Below are 19457 nucleotides of genomic sequence, written 5' to 3'. Positions count from 1 at the left end.
ACAAAGGAGTAACTCTGGGCTTTCACTTTCCCGAGGAATAGGACCTTGATACTCGCCACTAGTGCTAGACTGCATCGATAGGTACACTGCCTTAGATTGTAGCTAACACGAATTAGCCCATCAAGTTTTTGGAGCCGTTGCCGGGGAATGTTTGAAAACTAGAGTGAAATTTGCTATTTGTTAATTTAGCCATTTTTTTATTTATTTATTTCTGTTTTGTTTGTATATATTTATTTAGTTAAGTTTATGATTCAGGTAGTGAATAATAAGGAGGTTCAATGTTAAATTCAAACTCTTTGTATGATGCGTTGGAAAATGGGATTAGGAACCAAGAGAGTGCTAAAAATTGGGATACCTGTGCATCTTTAGAAGCTCGAGTGGAATCATTTTGCAGGGCTATCGATCAACTCTCCACTCCTATCCTTTCATCTCAAGTTTTTTGTGAATTTTGTTATGGTTTACATTTGAGTAATGATTGTCCATTGTATAGTGATGCTCATTGTTCTTATAACTATGAACAGGTGAATTATACGAGAAGTTGGCCAAATGACTCGTATGGAAGCACCTACAATCAAGAGTGGAACACTCATTCACCCTTTGGATGGAGCTTAGATGGCCAAGAACCACCATAATTTCAGCAGCCTAATCTTGCACCATCAACTCAAGGTGAAGAGTTAGTGTCAGAGGAGCTGATGACAAGGTTTATTGCAAGTCTTGAGGATAGATTCCAACAAATAGAGAGGATACTTGAAGATCAACAAGCCTCGATTAACAACATAGAGCATCAAGTAGGCTTAATCTTCAAGCTACTAGCTGAAGAGCAATTGGGAACTCCATCAAACGCTACTGAATCCGAGGAGCATTTGATCTCCATCACTTTGCGTTCGGGTGAGAATTTTTTTGGTTTATCTACTATGTTTGACGATGATGCTTCTGTGCAGGATGATTTCTTGAACATGGAGATGGAACCAGAAAAGGAAGAGGCAAACATAATTCTTCCGGAAGACTATCAACAGGAATGTACAGTTGATGATGATGAGTTGCAGTTAGGGGAATTGTTGGTAGATTTTCCACAAGTCCCTTCGATGATGGAAGATGAGCACGACTTATCCAATGAAGAAGTCTTAGAGGAGCTCGAGTTTCTTCTAGCAAGTGAACCAAGCCAAGGACTGAAGAAAACCATCGACACTCCTAAAGAAATTTCCCAACCATCGATCCTTCCAATTGTTGAAACTCCAGCTTTCAAATTGGAAGAGCCCCTACAGCATCATGACTATGTTCAATTATACGAGGAGCGAGTTTTGCCCATCATACTGGCAACTTGCTTGACAGTCGGGAAGAGGAAGTCGACGATTATCCCCTTAAGCGGATACTTGAAGCCATTTGCTTGAAAGAAGGATGGGTGGTCGTCAATCCCCACCGTTTGCTTTTCACCATGAGTCCAGCTAAGAAGACTCATCATATAAAAAAGAAGCGCTTTTAGGAGGCACCCCAATTTTCTTTTCTTTAATCTCTAATATTTTAACCTTTTGTTTTGAAACATTTTATTAGTTTTAGTTTTCATATTTTATTTAATTTTTGTTTCAGTTTCGATTTTAATTCTTTATTTTATTATTTGCAGCTACTCCTCTACCACAGACTAGCCAACGCCCTGATATACCTGCTGATGCACCTCTTTTCACTCCGGAGCTATAGTCAGGGCAGTATTAGTTCTTTTTCCTTTTTCATTTCTTATATTTTGTACACTGAGGACAATGTGTCCTTCAAGTGTGGGGTGGGTGATATTTATCCCATCTTAGTTATTTGTTTATTCTTTGTGCAATTTTTTATAAAATTTTGAAAATTTTTCACTTTGTTTCTATGCTCTTACTGTTGACTTGCTTTTGAAATCCTGTTTATGTCCATGTGATCGGGTAAAACAGATAGTGTTGAGTTTTGCGGAAGAATGTAAGATAATTAGTTTGAGTTTTGCACTAAGTTGCTTTGGTTTATTTAATTCTGTTTTGATGATTTTTGTTTGGAACCTACTCAAAAGCACACTTGTGAGAAATTGAGCCTAAATTGTAAGCATACACTTTATATGCTTGTATTTATTTCTTATTGAGAGTGCCAATTACTGTCTTTACTTTTAGAACTTGCTCGGTAATACTTATGAGGGCCATAAGGAGAGTTTAACACTTTGGTGTGATAGAGGCACTTAGGTTTTTCATTCTAGCCAAATAGCCTTCATTCGTTTATTGATTCTGTAGATAACCCCCTCTTTCATCATTTTCTATCATATTTCATTGCCACTTAGTTTTATTCTGCTTTGGGTTATGATTCTACACATCAGTTGTTTTTATTGGAAATTTTTATCTTGGGAATAGTGTGGAATCTTATAGCAGCTTTCTTAATCCAAAAGAAATTCACTCTATTACGTGAATGTTCTTCCCTTATGAAAAAAAATAAAAAAATAAAAATAGGTTCAACTCTTACCAAATTTGACTTGATTCCTATTTTCCACCTTGGACTACTGTTTATTGTTTATCCCTTATAATTTTTGTGGCTTGTGTGCATGTCATTTATCTCATTGCAGAACACCATAGGTTCAACTCTTACCAAATTTACCTAACCTTACCTAATCCCCATTACAATCCTTATAAAGACCTCTTGACATGGTTGTTGACTCTCCATAAGTGGTAGGAGTAGGATTTAAGAGCAAGCATATAGTAAGTAAGGCAGTATTTGATGCTTTGAGCGATTTAACACTATCCTTTAAACACTTTGAGTGACTTAGAGTGAATCTGGTGAGGAGTTGGTTCTGAATAATTTTGTTAAGACAGTATTTTGCAAATTATTGGCATCTTTGTTGTGATACTTGAATTGATTGCTTCGTTTCTTTTTGTTTGACTTACGCTTATTAAGGATATGTGCAGGAGCTCTCTAGCTTGTCTGTCAGTTTAAGTATTGTTCTTTAGTGGTTTATTTTCCTTATGTTACTTTTGATTGCTTGAGGACAAGCAATAAGCTAAGTGTGGGGTTATTTGATGTGCGTAAAATACACACATCTAAATGGGGTTTTTAAGATTGATTTTATGGACATTTGGATGTGAATTGGTCCCAACACTCACCCTATGCGTTTGTTTGTGTGCATTAGGTCCAAAAGAAGTCAAAGAATGAAAAAGGAAAGAATTGGAGCATAATTGGACGTCAAAGCTGCCGAAACGAGCTAAGTACGAGCATGAGGAAGCTGAACATGGCCGTGTTGGTCTCAACACTGGCCGTGTTCTCAACACGGTCACAAACACAGGCCGTGTTACCAACACGGGGACCAAAACGGTCGTGTTGGACATTGAAGAAGAAGTAGATCTTATGGAGCACGGCCACAGAGAGTAACACGGCCAGGAACACAGACCGTGTCCTTAACACGGCCAGGGACACGGCCGTGTTGGAGGCGATAGGGGTATTAATTAAAAGAATGAAGAGAGGAAAAAATGGAAGAGGCTAGGGTTAGAACGTCCCAAACCTTAATATTTCTCTCTCTAAGGGTTTTCTGAGTTGAAACTAAGGGAAAAGGAGACTTGGATCAAGGTTTCAATCAGATTCCCTTCAAAGATCGAAGATTGGGCGAGGTACGTCGATTGATTTTCAAATCGAGCAAGAGGAACAAGAATCGATTCAATTGGAGCAAAAGGATTTGGGGCTGTTTACTCTCATCCAAGGATGTAATCGGGTTTTCTCTACCTTTGCTTATTGTTGTAATTGAATTCTTGTGTATTTTGAGAATGAACATGATTAGCTAGATTGATTAAATCCATTGGGATTTCTTTACTATGTTGGCTGGATATTATATTGTTGGATTGTTTGAGTTGGTTTTGTATTCTTCTTATTTTCAGTATTAATAAGATAATGCATTATTCATGAGACATTGTGAATTGTGATGTTTAGATTGCTTTATGAGATTGAGAAATCCGTTTGGCAATTGGAATTTTGAATAGCAAGAACTGGTTAGTAATCGCTTAGAGATAATGATAATTAACTAGCCGGATTAAGAATTAACAAAGTTGAATAGAGGCGGATTAAAGCTTAATGCTAATTTAAGAATCAATCGTTAGGAAGAGATTCCAACTTTAGGTTATTAGATTTAGGAATTCGGTTATCTCGAGAGAGAAACCGAACTCGGTTAAGAATTCATCCACGGGTAGCATAATTAGACTCACCAATCCTTTATCTTTTGTTTGATTGCCAACTAGTTTAGATTCCCTTTGGGTTTGTCTTCTTGCCTTAGTTATTTCGTTTATTAATCACTCTTGCATCTCCCTTAGGACTTAGCTTGTAGCTATTAGTTAGTTTAGAAATTATTTATCGCTAATTTTAGGTTAATATAACAAAGAACAAAGGAGTAACTCTGGGCTTTCACTTTCCCGAGGAATACGACCTTGATACTCGCCATTAGTGCTAGACTGCATCGATAGGTACACTGTCTTAGATTGTAGCTAACACGAATTAGCCCAACACCTTAACCATCGGTATAATCTTAGAGCATAGTTCGAGAACTTGAGTATCTATGATCATAACTGGCTGCTCCTTGTAGGTCAATTATTCACTTACTTCCATATATTGAGGCTACAACACGTGCGAAGGATCTGAAATGTACTTCCTCAACATGGATATATGAAATACCGGATGCACATGCAAGAAATTTGATGGCAAGTCCAACTTGTATGCTACCTCTCCAATCCTGTCAATAATCTCAAAGGGTCTCACATAACAAGGGGCCAACTTGCCTTTTTTGCCAAACTGCATCACACCATGCATAGAGGACACCTTCAAGAACACATACTCACCAACACTGAACTCCACGTGCTTTCACTTCGGGTCCACATAACTCTTCTGCCTATTGAAAGTTGTCTTTAGACACTCGCGGATAATAGGAACCTTCTCCGAAGTGATATAAACCAACTCTGGTCCTGCTAACTTCCGTTCGCCAACCTCTTCCAAACACACAGGAGTTCTGCACTTTCGACCGTACAATGCCTCATAAGGGGCCATCTCGATGCTTGCATGACTCAATCAATGGTAAGTACCAATCCCACTGACCATCAAAGTCTATCACGCACATCTAAAGCATATCTTCCAAGGTCTGAATTGTCCTCTCTGACTGTCATCAGTCTAGGGATAAAAAGCTGCGCTGAAGTCCAATATAGTACTAAGCTCCTCTTATAGCTTTCTCCAAAACCTCGAAGTAAACTGCAGTCCCTTGTCAGATAGTATAAAAACAGGAACGTCGACTCTCCAAATAAACTCGAGCATACTTAGCCATAAAATAAGTAGTCTTTACGAGAAGGAAGTGCGCTGACTTAGTCAATCGTTCCACAATTGTCCAAATAGAGTAATAAACAACCGAAGTCTTGGGTAAACTTGATAAAAAAAAATTCATAATAATACTTTTCCATTTCTACTATAGTATGGGAAGCGATTGCAATAACCATGATAGCTTTTGATGCTCTAATTTAACCTGCTGACATGTCAAACACTTGGAGATAAATTTTGCTACATCCTTTTTATTCTATTCCATCAATAATTTCCTTTCAAATCATGATACATCTTAGTAGAATCCTGGTGTATGCAGCAAGCCGTATAGTGAGCCTTTTCTAAAATCACCTTCTTGAGATTATCCACATGAAGAACACACAGCCTACATCCCATCCTGAGAGTACCATCATCATCTATAGCGAAATCATTAGCTCGACCCTACTGCACTTCTTCCCAGATTTTTCTTAACTATGGGTCCTGACTTTGAGCTAACTTGATTCTATCAACAAGCACAGACCTAACCCTGAAATATGCTAATAATGCTCTTGAATCCAATACCTCCATCTGCAATCCTTAGTCGTACAACTCATGTAATTCTTTAGTCAGAGGTCTCTTCTCCGTACTGATATGAGCAAGACTACATGCTGACTTTCTGCTCAAGGCAATTGCCATAATATTCGCTTTACCTGGATGGTAGAGAATAGTATAATCATAATCTTTCAGAAGTTCTAACCATCTTCTCTACCTTAGATTCAATTCTTTTTGCTGAAAAATATACTTCAAACTCTTATGGTCCATATATACCTTGCACGTTTCCTTGTAGAAATAGTGCCTCTAGATCTTAAGGGCAAAGGTTACTGCTACCATCTCTAAATCAGGAGTAGGGTAATTCTGTTCATGCCTCTTCAATTTCCTAGATGCATAAGCCACTACCTTACCATGCTGCATCAAAATGCAACCTAAAGCGTTCGCAATACATTATGAATCCATCAGTCCCAAAGGGTAAGGTCAACACCGAAGTTGAAGTCAAACAGTACTTCAGTCTCTGAAAATTTCTTTCACATGCATTAGTCCATTAGAATTAGACATTCTTCTGAGTCAACCTAGTTAAAGGCGTTGCTATCCTCGAGAAGTCTTACACGAACCGGCGATAGTAGCCTGCCAAACCTAAAGAGCTACGAATCTCTGTCATCATGGTCGATCTCTACTAGTTAATCACCGCCTTCACTTTCTTGAGGTCCACTTGAATACCTTTTCTAGACACCCCGTGACCTAGAAAAGCAATGCTTTCTAACCAAAACTCGCACTTGGAGAACTTAGTGTACAACTGATGCTCCCTCAACACCTAAAGTACGATCCTCAGAAGCCATGTGTGCTCCTCTTTGCTTCTGGGGTACACCAAGATATCATCAATGAATATAATGAAAAAATGATCCAGGAACGGCTTGTACACCCAATTCATCAAATTCATGAAGGCTGTAGGAGCATTAGTGAGTTCAAACAACATTACCAAGAACTTATAATGCCCATAATTCGTCCTGAACACCATCTTCAGAATGTCTTCCTCGCGAATCCTCAATTGATGATACCCCGATCGCAAATCAATCTTGGAGAAGTATGCAACTTCTTGAAGCTGATCGAATAGATTATCGATGCAAGGAAGTGGATACTATTATGAATCATCGCTTTATTCAGCTGACGGTAGTCAATACAGAGGCGCAAGATACCATCCTTCTTCACGAATAGAACAGGAGCACCCTACGGAGACATACTAGGTCTGATAACACCCTTATCCAAAAGGTCTTGCAACTGCTCCTTTAACCCCTTTAACTCTACTGGTGCCATTTGGTCGGATGACATAGAAATAGGAGTTGTACCTGGTACCACATCAATGCAAAACTCTATCTCTCTATGAGGTGGCAATCTTGGTAGCTCTTCTCGAAATACATTAGAAAACTCGCAGAACATTGGAACGTCCTCAACTCTATCTTTTTCTGCTGAGGTATCCCTAACACCCACGGTGAAGCATCCGTCTAGCCGTAATGGCTGACATAAGATTTGATGGGGCAGGTATCTGCTCGCCTTTAAAATGAAACTTTGAGTCTCCCAGAATTTGAAAATTTGTTTGCTTCTCCTGGCAGTCCAACATGGCATAATGCATAGCCAGCTAATCCATTCCTAAAATTACATCAAAATCTATTACGTCCAACAGGATTAAATTGGCAATCAAATCTCGACTCTCAATTGACATCAGACACGATTGAAACACAACATCAGTCTCTAAGGCATCACTTAATGCTGTAGTGACCAACATAGGAACCTGAAGTCTAATCGGTTGAACCCTAACCTTAAAGCAAAACTAGGCGATACAAATGAATGGGCAGCCCCAGGATCTAACAAAACTCTAGCCTTAGAATAGCAGACTGGAATAATACATGACACCACAACATTAGAGGCTCACGCATCTTGATGGGTGAGAGTGAATAGTCTTGCCTGCCCATGGCTTGACTGCTTAAAGCCCAAAGCCTGACTCTGAACTCTGCCCCCTGATCGGCCTCCCATAGGCCTACTTCCAAAGCCATGGCCCTACTGGCTGATAAATCGAGATCCACCCTGAGAATAGTCAAGAGTTATAGAAAAAGTTGGTCGGGTCACACTAGTAGACGAGCCTTAAGAGAAAGCTGGCTAACTGAAATAGCAAGGACATGCTCGAGCCATATGACCTATCTCGCCACACCTGAAACAGGCTCCACTAATAACTAGGCACGGTCCTTGATGTGACCTGCCGCACACCTGACAAATGATGGCTCCAGAACTAGAGCTACTATAACCAAAACCTTATCTACTGCCACTGAAGCTCTGTCCTAACCTGAATCCTCAGCTACCCTTCCAATTATGTTTACCCTTCTTGTGAGTGGGGTAGCCTCTCTGCCTGGCCTGCTGGTCAGAACCCCCGGAGTAGCCTCCACTACTGTAAAACGGCACAGTTGGCTGGGCACTAGTCTGTCCCTCAGTCTTGGTCTTCTTTTCTTTTTGCCTCCATTAATCCTCTAGCCAAAAGCCTATAGGGTCATCTCCATTTGTCTAGCCATATCCATCACCTTTAGGAAGTTGCTCCTCTTAGACTGAACCAAGGGGACAAACTCTGGACCAAGCCTTGAAATGTACTTGTTATTCTTCTGCTCCTCAGTCCCTATAGCATAGGGTTCATACCTACTCAACTGCACAAACTGCTTAGTGTACTCTGCCATTGACATGTCTCTCTTAACCAGCCTCTCGAACATCTCTCTGTACTCTTGCCTTACACTGAAAGGGATGAAGTACTTCTCAAACCTGTCCCTGAACTGCCTCCATGACATACTGATAAGCTATTTATCCAGCTACAATCTAAGGCAGTGAACCTATCGATGCAGTCTAGCACTAATAGCGAGTATCAAGGTCGTATCCCTTGGGAAAGTGAAAGCCCAGAGTTACTACTTTGTTCTATGTTATATTAGCCTAAAATGAATGATAAGTAATTTCTAAATTTCTTAATAACTACAAGCTGAGTTCTAAGTGAGATGCAGGAATGAATGGATAAATCAAACAATCAAGACAAGAAAGCAAACCCAAAGGGAACCTAGACTAGTCGACAATCAAACAAAAGATAACAGATTGATGAGTCCAATTATGCTACCCGTGGATGAATTCTTAATTGAATTTGGTTTCCCTCTCGAGATAACCGAATTCCTAAACTCAAGAACCTAAAGTTGGAATCTCTTTCTAACGATTGATTCTTAAATTAGAATTAAGCGTTAATCCGCTTCTATTAAGCTTTGTTAATTCTTAATCCGGCTAATCAATTATCTTTATCTCTAAGTGATTATTAACCAGTTCTTGCTATTCAAAATTCTAATTGCCAAATGAATTTCTCAATCACACAAAGCAATCTAAACACCACAATTCATAACGTCTCATGAATTTATCTTATTAATACTGAAAGCAAGAAGGATACAAAACTAAACTCAAACAATCCAACAAGTCAATACTAAGCCAACATAGTAAAGAAATTCCAATAGATTTAATCGATCTAGCTACACATGTTCATGTTTAAAACAACTAGGAAATCAATTATAATGAAAGAATAATGAAAATGAAACATGTACACCATTTTCTCTCGAATTGGATGAACAGCTTCAAATCTGAATCTGCACTACGATTAATCTCCCCAATTGCCTCTCGATTTGCTCCACTACTGTTTTGCACTCAGAACCTTGCGATTTCAGGGTTCTCACTCTCTGCAACTTTCTCCCGAACTCAGTACTCCGCAAAGACCGAACCAGCCGCCAAAACTCTCCTCATCCTTGCTTGCCCTAGCTCAAGAAGTCGCTTTCCTTATATACTTTTCCCAGCACAGCCGTGGTCATGGTCCAGGTTGTGCTAAACCTTCGGATCTCCCAAGTTAGTCCCGGCCGTGCCCTAGGTGTTGAGCCACCACGGTGTCTTTGGAGGCCGTGATAGCCTCGGAAACCATGCCCAAAATGCCATATTTGAGGATCAAAGGCTAATGGTTGGTCACGGCCTTGACCTAGGGCGTGCTCAATGTTTGACATGCGAGCCCTTATCCAGTTTTGATGAATTCCTGTCCGTTTTCGCATGTATTGATCTATAATTGCTCAAACACTGATGATGGTCCTATAAATTCTCCTGAAATGCAAAAGAACACAAAACACGGGTGATCTTGGAATAAAAACACAATAATTGCTAAGAAAATACATAATAATATGCAAGCAAATATATGTAAAACTATGCACATCACATACCATCCAAAAAGGGACGAATGTAATCCCTGAACCATTGAGATGCTATACCCTTCAGAGAAAAATCTGCCATCTCGGTGGTCCTCTTATCTAAACAGTTTCAAATCTGATGCCCTCTTCTCAACCTCATCTAAGAAGTCCAAAGGGTCTCCAGATACCCCATCAAACTCCATGGGTCTCAGCTTAGTATATTCAGACATGGGGACCTCATCTGGATTCCCGATATCGGACCTACTACTGCAGCTCCCGACACCCTGGGCAGCCTGCTGCTGCTGAAAAGCCAAAAACTGCTCTAAATCCCTCTGCATCCTTGTCATGTCGGCTGCAAATGCTTTACCTAGGACTCCACCAGTACCGGGTGCCTCCTAAGCCTCGCCCTGATTTGGTTGGGCTGCCGCTCTAGGCCTACCTTGCCTCCTGGCATCGCAGGCTGGCGCTGGTGGGGCCGACTGGGTGGAAACCTCATCTTGGGCCTCTTGGGCTGCTACTACTGTTGCAGCTGCTCGAGTCCTCGGTATAGCAAAAACTAAAAACAACAAGATATCAAAACAACAACAGACTCTCTAACGTATAGCACAAATACTATAATCAATGAAACAAGTAAGGATAAACTCGACCCTAATTCCGCAGTAACTAAGGAAGCTAACCTAGGTCGAAAGAAATTTAAACCTAGGCTCTTATACCAATTTTGTCACGATCTGATCTATGGGCCCGTGACTGGCGCTAGGGAATGGACAGGCTTAAGACCACCGAAACCCGTAGCAAGCCTAGTTAGCCAAACATACAAATAAGCGCATATATGATTATATACTATTAAAACAATCCAACATTTCACTCACAAATCTGCACATAATTAAATTAATCCTCCAACTATATTACTAGCAAATATCCCATAATATTTGACAGACCAAATTAAAATATAAGGTATCAAGTACACTACTGCGGAGAGTCTAGAATTTCAAATAATTTAAAATACAAAAGTAAAATTTAATTAGAATAAGCCCGAAGGGGAAAAGAAAGTCGGCTACAAAAAGAAGTCGACGGAGAACCTAGCTATCACTTGAAAAATTTAAATTTGAGACTGTCAATCTCGGAAGTGAGTTAAAATCATATGCCTAAAGTAAAATAACTACAAATATCCACGTGCAATGGTTGATAAAGTAATATGGTATATCACAAACTAAAAAGTAAGTATCATAACATAATTTAAAATAATTGATTTTTAACTCATAAGGGACGAGCACTTCAGCAGAATCCTAACCCCAATACTAGTGGCCTTTCGGCTCTCTTATTCCAATAGGACTGGCGCTCAAAGAGCAAAGCTCAACCAGGGTCCTTAAATCCAGCCTGGTCACTTGATTCCTAATAAAGCCGGCGCTCAGAGAGCGACACTCGACCATGGACCTTTCCTCCGGCAATCAAATTTTCACGGCCTAGAGAGTTGTAATCAACCAGAGCAAATCCCAAAAATATTCTTTTACTATCTGTCTATTATTAAAATCAGTGCGCACGTGGTCCTAATGGAACCCATTAGGTGGCATGTTCTACTGCTGCCTCATCCGGAGTCAATATGTAATCATAATATCGACATTGCAAAAAATAATATATAAATAGCAAACAACTTAACTATTATTTAATAACTTATTAAATAATATTGAACATCACATAATTTGCAGTCGTAAATTTAATTAATTAAATAAATAGTAAATAAATAATTAATTCTATAAAATAATTATTTAGATGAACAATAAATAACTAACCTGAAATTTATAAATCAATCAATTAGATAGTTAATAAATAAATAATTTAATTCTATAAATTAATTAATTAAATATAGAATTAAAATTAATAAAATTTCTACTAATATCCACATAACAAATATATATATAATGATAATAATATATGTAATAATTATTAAACAAAATTGCTATATAAAAATTTGGTATAGCACTTGTATAGAAGATATATAACTTTAACTCACAGTTCTGCCACGCTCCGCAGTCTGCTCCTACGCTTCGGGCGGAGCTGACTGGACGGACGGATTATTTATTCATGGAAATAACTTAATTAATAAGGTATTCATAATTTTTTCTAGGCCTAGATTAGACTGTCTAAGAAATTCCGACTCGAAAATTCTATCAAAAATTTTCCATAAAATATGGACGTTTACCCCCATATAACGGATCCAAAACCTTTTAGAAACACTTCAAATATCCCACATTTATATAACGAAAGTCGAGCCACAAAAACTGCATTATTTTTCGATTCCATAACACAACCCAAATCATAATATAAAAGATAACAGCCCGGCAAAATAATATTATTTCACAATACATTACAAAATATTTTTCCTCGCATTTAATTCAATTAATCATAGCCTTAATATACATAATAGAATATTAATTCCTTTTACAATTAATCTGCAGCAATTCTAAAATCAAGCTATTAATTAATTAAATAATTTAATTAATTAATTAAAACTAACAATTAATACACTAAGTATTTTCTAATAATTTTAAAATAATTTTTAAAATTTAAATAACACGTCTAGAAAACACCGGGGTTCGAAAACCAATACCGTCAACGGTGTAGATTTTGAATCCAGAGATGCTTATGTGAAGATTGAGTTGTAAGGAGTTCAAAAACACCAAAATTACAGCCTAACTATTTTCAGAAAATGCTAGATCGTGGAGGAGGAGATTTTGCTCCGATTAGGCTATATGGAGGCTGCCGGTAGAGGAAAAAGGGCAAGGAGGAGCTGACTTGGGGTTTTTGAGGTCCATGAGTCCGTTTTTGGCGTCAGATCGGCGAAGAGACGCCGGCGGGAGGCTGTTGAAGCACCCAATACCTGCATAACTCAGCAGGCAAAGACCAACATTAAGGACCAACAATCTTTAACTGCTGGCCAAGGCCTCAGATATCAAGATCATCACAGGCCTAGTGAGGGAAAATGAGCAACACCTCTCCCCTAAGGGAAAAGGCTGCTTCTACCTTTCGCTACACAAAAAATTACCGTTGCTACAAGTGTATATAACAGGATACACACTTCCTTTGTAAATTCAGAATTCTTAATCATCATTTTATCAATAAAATCTCAGTTCTTCTACATTCGATTTTTCCACATGGTATCAGAGCAGGATTGATCCTGTCATCATCTACCCAACAATCAGAATTTTTTTTTTCATCATGTCACAAAATGATCTCACCAAACTCACAAACATTATGTTAAAGGGAAACCAGAATTATTTCGAGTGGTCAAGAGCAGTTTACATTGGTTTGAGTGGCAGGAAAAAATTAGGGTTCATCACAGGAACCCTAACCAAGCCAACAATTCAAAACCCGAACCAACCAACAAAAGAGGAGATTGAAACCATCGAAGAATGGCAGACAAACGACCATTTGGTCATGTCCCTCATTACCAACACGATGGAGCCTCAGATTGCCAGACTATGTATGCTCCTAGCATCATCACAGGCTGTGTGGGAGAAGATGAGAAATCTGTATGGACAAGAACACAACTTCGCACACATTTTCAGTCTAAAACAAGAATTATCACACATCAAGCAAGGAACCAGGTCCGACGCAAGCTACGCGACCGAAGTACTAACCCGGTGGGAGGAATTACAGAGTTACCTCCCACCCACAATGACCCGATCAAGCTCATGGCCGGCGAACAGGGACTTAGTATACACTTACCTCGGCGGGCTCGATATGAGCTACGAAGCTCTCTGGTCCCAATTACTTCTCTCAAGCAGCCTCCCTCCGCTTGACGCCGTCATAGCACTCGTACAGCAAGAAGAAACTCGCCGCGTCACCATGGGAGCATCGAACCCCGACGACAATGAAGGCCGAGCCTTCGCTGCTCTCTCGGGAGACCAAGCCCGAGGCGGGGGATGCCCCCAACCTCGAAGCGGTGTCACCACTGCAACAAGCGAGGTCACACCGCTCGTTGTGCTTTGCACTGACCTTCGGCCAGGTGAGGAGAGAGGCGGCGAGAGGAAGAAAGGAGAGGGGAAAATAGAATGGGTCTTGTGGGATTAAGTGTGTCTAACCCTACGGGTTATGACACACTTGGTCGGGAGGACCCATTAATGCCCGTCAGGCCGTGCGGCATTTGGGCCAGCCCGACCGTTCGACCCAACCCAGCGGCCATTGGTGCGGCGGCCCATTCAGCGGCTCTAGGCCGGTCCGTGACCAGTGCAGCCCGGTCTAGCAGTTCTGGGCGGTCCGTGAAACCAACCTGATGAGCCTACGGCCGGATCCGGCCCAGTTGACAATTCCCAACTCTCACACCTAATTTCTCAGCTCCAGTCCATGTTACAGTCTCAGCAATCCTGTGGGTCAGGTTTAGTATCTCACAATTACACAGATTTTTACCTACATATTCTGATTGGATTATTGATTCTGGGGCGATGGATCACATGACTTGGGATTCGACACAGTTGCACAAGTTTACTCCTGTGAATTCCCAACATGTGATCGTTGCTAATGGGGATAGAGCCGAAATTTCAGGTTTTGGCTCCTCCACCCTTTTGAATCACCCTATACCAAATATCCTTCTTTTACCTAATTTTAAATCGAATTTATTATCTGTTGGTAAAATAACCCAGACTTTAAATTGCAATGTTATTTTCTCACCATCTGCTGTGACTTTTCAGGATCGAATCACCGGGAAGACGATTGGTGAAGGATACCTTCACAATGGTCTATACTATCTTACCACTCCCGGTCGATTAACCGACCACAACCAACCCTTCCAACCAAGGCTTGTTGATGCATCAGCGGTTTGGGCATCCGTCAGATAAAATTTTGAATCACCTTTTTCATCTTAAAATAGACTCCAGTTGTTGTGATGTTTGTAAATTTTCCAAGCACACTAGATTACCTTTTCCATCGTCGTCTAGTAAATCAGAAAAATTATTTGATTTAATCCACTTTGATGTTTGGGGACCCGTCCCCATTACCTCCTACAATCACTTCCGCTACTTTGTCACTTTTATTGACGATTACTCCCGACTTACTTGGATCTATTTATTAAAAGGGAAAAATGACGTTTTTCCATGTTTTCTCAATTTTTATACCTTTATTAAAAATCAGTACAATGCCAAAATTAAAATCTTCCGTTCAGACAATGGTACTGAATATATCAACAAAAATTTTTTTGCATTTTTTTCCCAAGAAGGTATTCTGCACCAAACTACTTGCATTTATACCCCTGAACAGAATGGGGTTTCAGAAAGGAAAAATAGACATCTTCTTGAGGTTACTCGTACTCTCCTTTTTCAAAACAATGTTCCCCACATTTTTTGGTCGGATGCCATCCTCACTGCAGCATATCTCATCAATCGGCTTCCCAGCTCCGTTCTTAACAACCTTAGCCCCCTAGAACTCCTCAAACAAAGAAAAATCGATCTAGGTCACATTCGTGTATTTGGCTGCACTGCCTTTGTCCACATTAGACGTCACCATAAACTGGAAAAAAGTTGTGTCAAAACCATCTTCCTTGGATACTCCTCAGAAAAGAAGGGCTACAAATGTTATGATCCTACTACTTACAAATTCTACATTTCCCGAGATGTGACCTTTGACAAAACCATCCCTTACTTTCCTAATGATCCCTCTCTTCCCACAGCACCCCCAACCGACTTGTTTCCTTCTAATTTTTTCTTTTTCGACAGCATACTTCAGGACACTCTCTCTACACAGGAGCGCACTCATATGCCTGTCATCGGCCCTAACCCTTCAGGGGGAGATACGTCCATTCCCATGGCAACTTCCTCAGGGGGAAATCATGAGTCACCAACAGAAGAACTTGCCCTGCGGAGATCCACTAGACCTACCAGACCTCCTGCTCGGCTAAAGGACTATGTGTCCAGTTCGGTATCATATCCTATTCATCACTATATCAGTTATACTTCAGTATCACCTTCCTATAAGGCTTATTTAAACACTCTCACATCCCACACAGAGCCCACCTCATTCTATGACGCTAACACCAATCCTAATTGGTGTAAGGCTATGCAAGAGGAACTTCAGGCTCTGGAAAAAAATGAAACATGGGATCTTGTTACCCTACCATTAAATAAAAAACCAGTTGGCTGTAAATGGGTATATAAGATCAAATATAAGCATGACGGTACCATTGAAAGGTACAAAGCCCGGCTAGTAGCAAAGGGTTTTACCCAAACTTATGGTGTAGATTACCAGGAGACCTTTGCTCCAGTAGCCAAAATGAGCACGGTCCGTATTTTATTGTCTGTTGCTACTAACTCAGGGTGGAGCTTATTTCAGATGGACGTCAAGAATGCTTTTCTTCAAGGGTCTCTAGCCGAAGAGGTATACATGAAACTTCCACCAGGCCATACATTAGCCTCTGAGCCTTCCCTGGTATGTAAATTAAAAAAGGCAATCTACGGGCTGAAACAATCACCAAGAGCATGGTATGCCAAGCTTAGTCAGTTTCTCTTAAAAATTAATTTCAGCAAGTGTACCTCTGACTCCTCTATGTTTGTTAAACACACTCACACTCGTACTATAATTATTTTAGTATATGTGGATGATATTATTATTACAGGGAATAGCAATGAGAAGATTGAGGATGTAAAACAGGCTCTAAAGAAGGAATTTGATATCAAAGATCTCGGTCAACTAACTTACTTTCTCGGGATAGAAATAGCCAAATCTCATAAAGGCCTATTTCTATCTCAAAGAAAGTATGTCCTGGATCTTCTGCAAGAAACAGGAAAAATAGGAGCCAAGCCTGTAGATACTCCAATGGAAACAAAAAACCGTCTCAATCTAGAGGATGGCGGCCCTTTAAGTGACATAGGTCACTACCAGCGGTTGGTAGGAAAATTAATCTACTTAACTGTCACCAGGCCTGATATTAGCTATGCCGTAAGCATGATTAGTCAATTTATGCATGCTCCTCGTACTTCCCACCTGGATGCGGTCGACAGAATCCTAAGATATCTCAAGGGTACTCCAGGTCAAGGTATTCTGATGAAAAATAATAATAATGCTAACACCGTTGCTGGTTTCTTTGATGCAGATTGGGCAGGCAGTTGCGACAGAAAATCGACCTCTAGATTCTGTGTCTTTGTAGGAGGAAATCTGGTAACGTGGAAAAGCAAAAACAATCGTGCGAAGATCTAGTCTTTGAAGGCGAGTCACCGAGCCATGGCATCAACAGCTAGCGAGCTTATTTGGATTAAGCAAGTGCTCACTAACATTGGAGTAAAGTGCAAGGATCCAATGGAGATGTACTGTGACAACCAAGCAGCCAGACACATAGCATCAAACCCAGTCTTTCATGAAAGGACTAAACATATTGAAGTTGACTGCCACTTCATAAGAGAAAAGGTCCAATTAGGAGAAATCACAACCCCATTTGTCAGAAGCCACGATCAACTAGCAGATGTCTTCACCAAGGCCCTAGACAAAGCAAGCCACCAAAGACTTCTAAGCAAGATGGGTTCTATCAACTTATTCGAACCCACCTTGAGGGGGAGTGTTGAAGCACCCAATACCTGCATAACTCAGCAGGCAAAGACCAACATTAAGGACCAACAGTCTTTAACTGCTGGTCAAGGCCTCAAATATCAAGATCATCACAGGCCTAGTGAGGGAAAAGGAGCAACACCTCTCCCCTAAGGGAAAAGGCTGCTTCTACCTTTCCCTACACAAAAAATTACCGTTGCTACAAGTGTATATAACAGGATACACACTTCCTTTGTAAATTCAGAATTCTTAATCATCATTTTATCAATAAAATCTCAGTTCTTCTACATTCGATTTTTCCACAGAAGCTGTTCGTTGGCAGCATCAAGGTGAGTCGAGTTTTCCTCCTTGTTGCAGCGAAGAACGACGAGGGGGAGGAGAGAGAGACGATGCCAACGAGAAATGGGAGTGGGGAGGAAGCTGCGATAGCTGGAGGAGGTGGCAGGGGCAATAGGGTGGTCGGAAATAGGAGGGAGTGAGGGAGAAGAAAGAAGAGGGTGACGGGGAGAAAGAAGAAGAAGAGAAGGGGAAAAAATTATTATTTTTTTTTTTAATAAAAAAAGATGAAACAATGCAAACGAGTCTCCTCTCCCAGAAGTTGATACAATGATAACCTTGATCCAATTATTTTTTTTATTTATTATTTATTTATTTATATATATAATAATTAACTCATTAATATTTAATAAAATATTAATTTAAAAATTTATCAAATTACCTCCTATATAAATTAAAGTAATTAAAATTTAAATCCATAAATATTATAAATATGTCTTTTATATTTTTTTTATATAAAAAGTCACTTATTTTTAAATGAAAATAAAAAATTTCCACTTATCTATTTCAAGTCTATCCTTTAAGGTTAGAATATTACTTAAATAGAAAATAAAAAATTTCTATAAAATAAACATATTTTATAAATCTTATAAATTTTCTATCAAAATAAAATATCTTTATTTTTCTTAAAAATTAAAAAATAAAAATAAAAAAATTCCTTAAAAATAATCATGCTGTTATTTTCTAAATTAGATTTTGGGATCTCAACACTCAGGATTACGTGGTCTTTGCCATTAAATTCCATCTCCATCTTTTATGTTGAATTTATCACTAGATTTTGGGGCTTCTAAATAAACTGATACCCGTTTTTCTTTTTCTTTTTTTCTTTTTTTTTTTTTGTTAAAAAAATTAAGAATATTTGTTTCAGGTGAAGTTGAGAAGCTTGGTTTGGTTTGCAATTTTCTTCAGCCGAGCTAATTGTCTACTAACTCAAAATCTAAAAGGCAAAATTGGCGTTTTATGTGTTATTCCTTGAGTTCAAGTTTACTCCGTCTAACCCATTTGCTAACTGAGTAAATTGTAAAAGAACCACAGGTGAGACTCGATGGCGACCGTAGGTGTAAAAGATTTGTTCAACACTAGCACATTTCTTCAAAATTTGAAACATTTAAAAATAATTTAATAGAAACAATTTATTAACAAAAAGAAATTACATTATAAAAATGTAGCGTTTAAAACTTTTACACAAGAATTAAAAAATATAATAAATAATCTCAATTATAATAAGAGAATTGATACACCTAAAATAATCATTTGTTAAAATACTTAAAATTACTATATAATTTTACTTCGTACTTTATTATGTTACTTAGTACTTTCTCTCTCCTACTATACTATAGGAATAATTTTTACTCATAATAAATAATGATAAAATTTAACATAAATGTAATTAATAATTTACTGATCTTTTTTAAATGAAACATAATTTGAAATAGAAAAATTCAAAACTAAGGATAGATTGTTTTACTGAAGAGTCAGTACTGCACTAACTTTTGAAGTTTTTAAAATGGAAGTAACCAAAATTGT

This window comes from Ricinus communis, chromosome 6 (assembly GCF_019578655.1).
Source record: "Ricinus communis isolate WT05 ecotype wild-type chromosome 6, ASM1957865v1, whole genome shotgun sequence".
NCBI classification, from domain to species: Eukaryota; Viridiplantae; Streptophyta; class Magnoliopsida; order Malpighiales; family Euphorbiaceae; genus Ricinus; species Ricinus communis.
Note: the sequence above shows the minus strand (reverse complement) of the source record.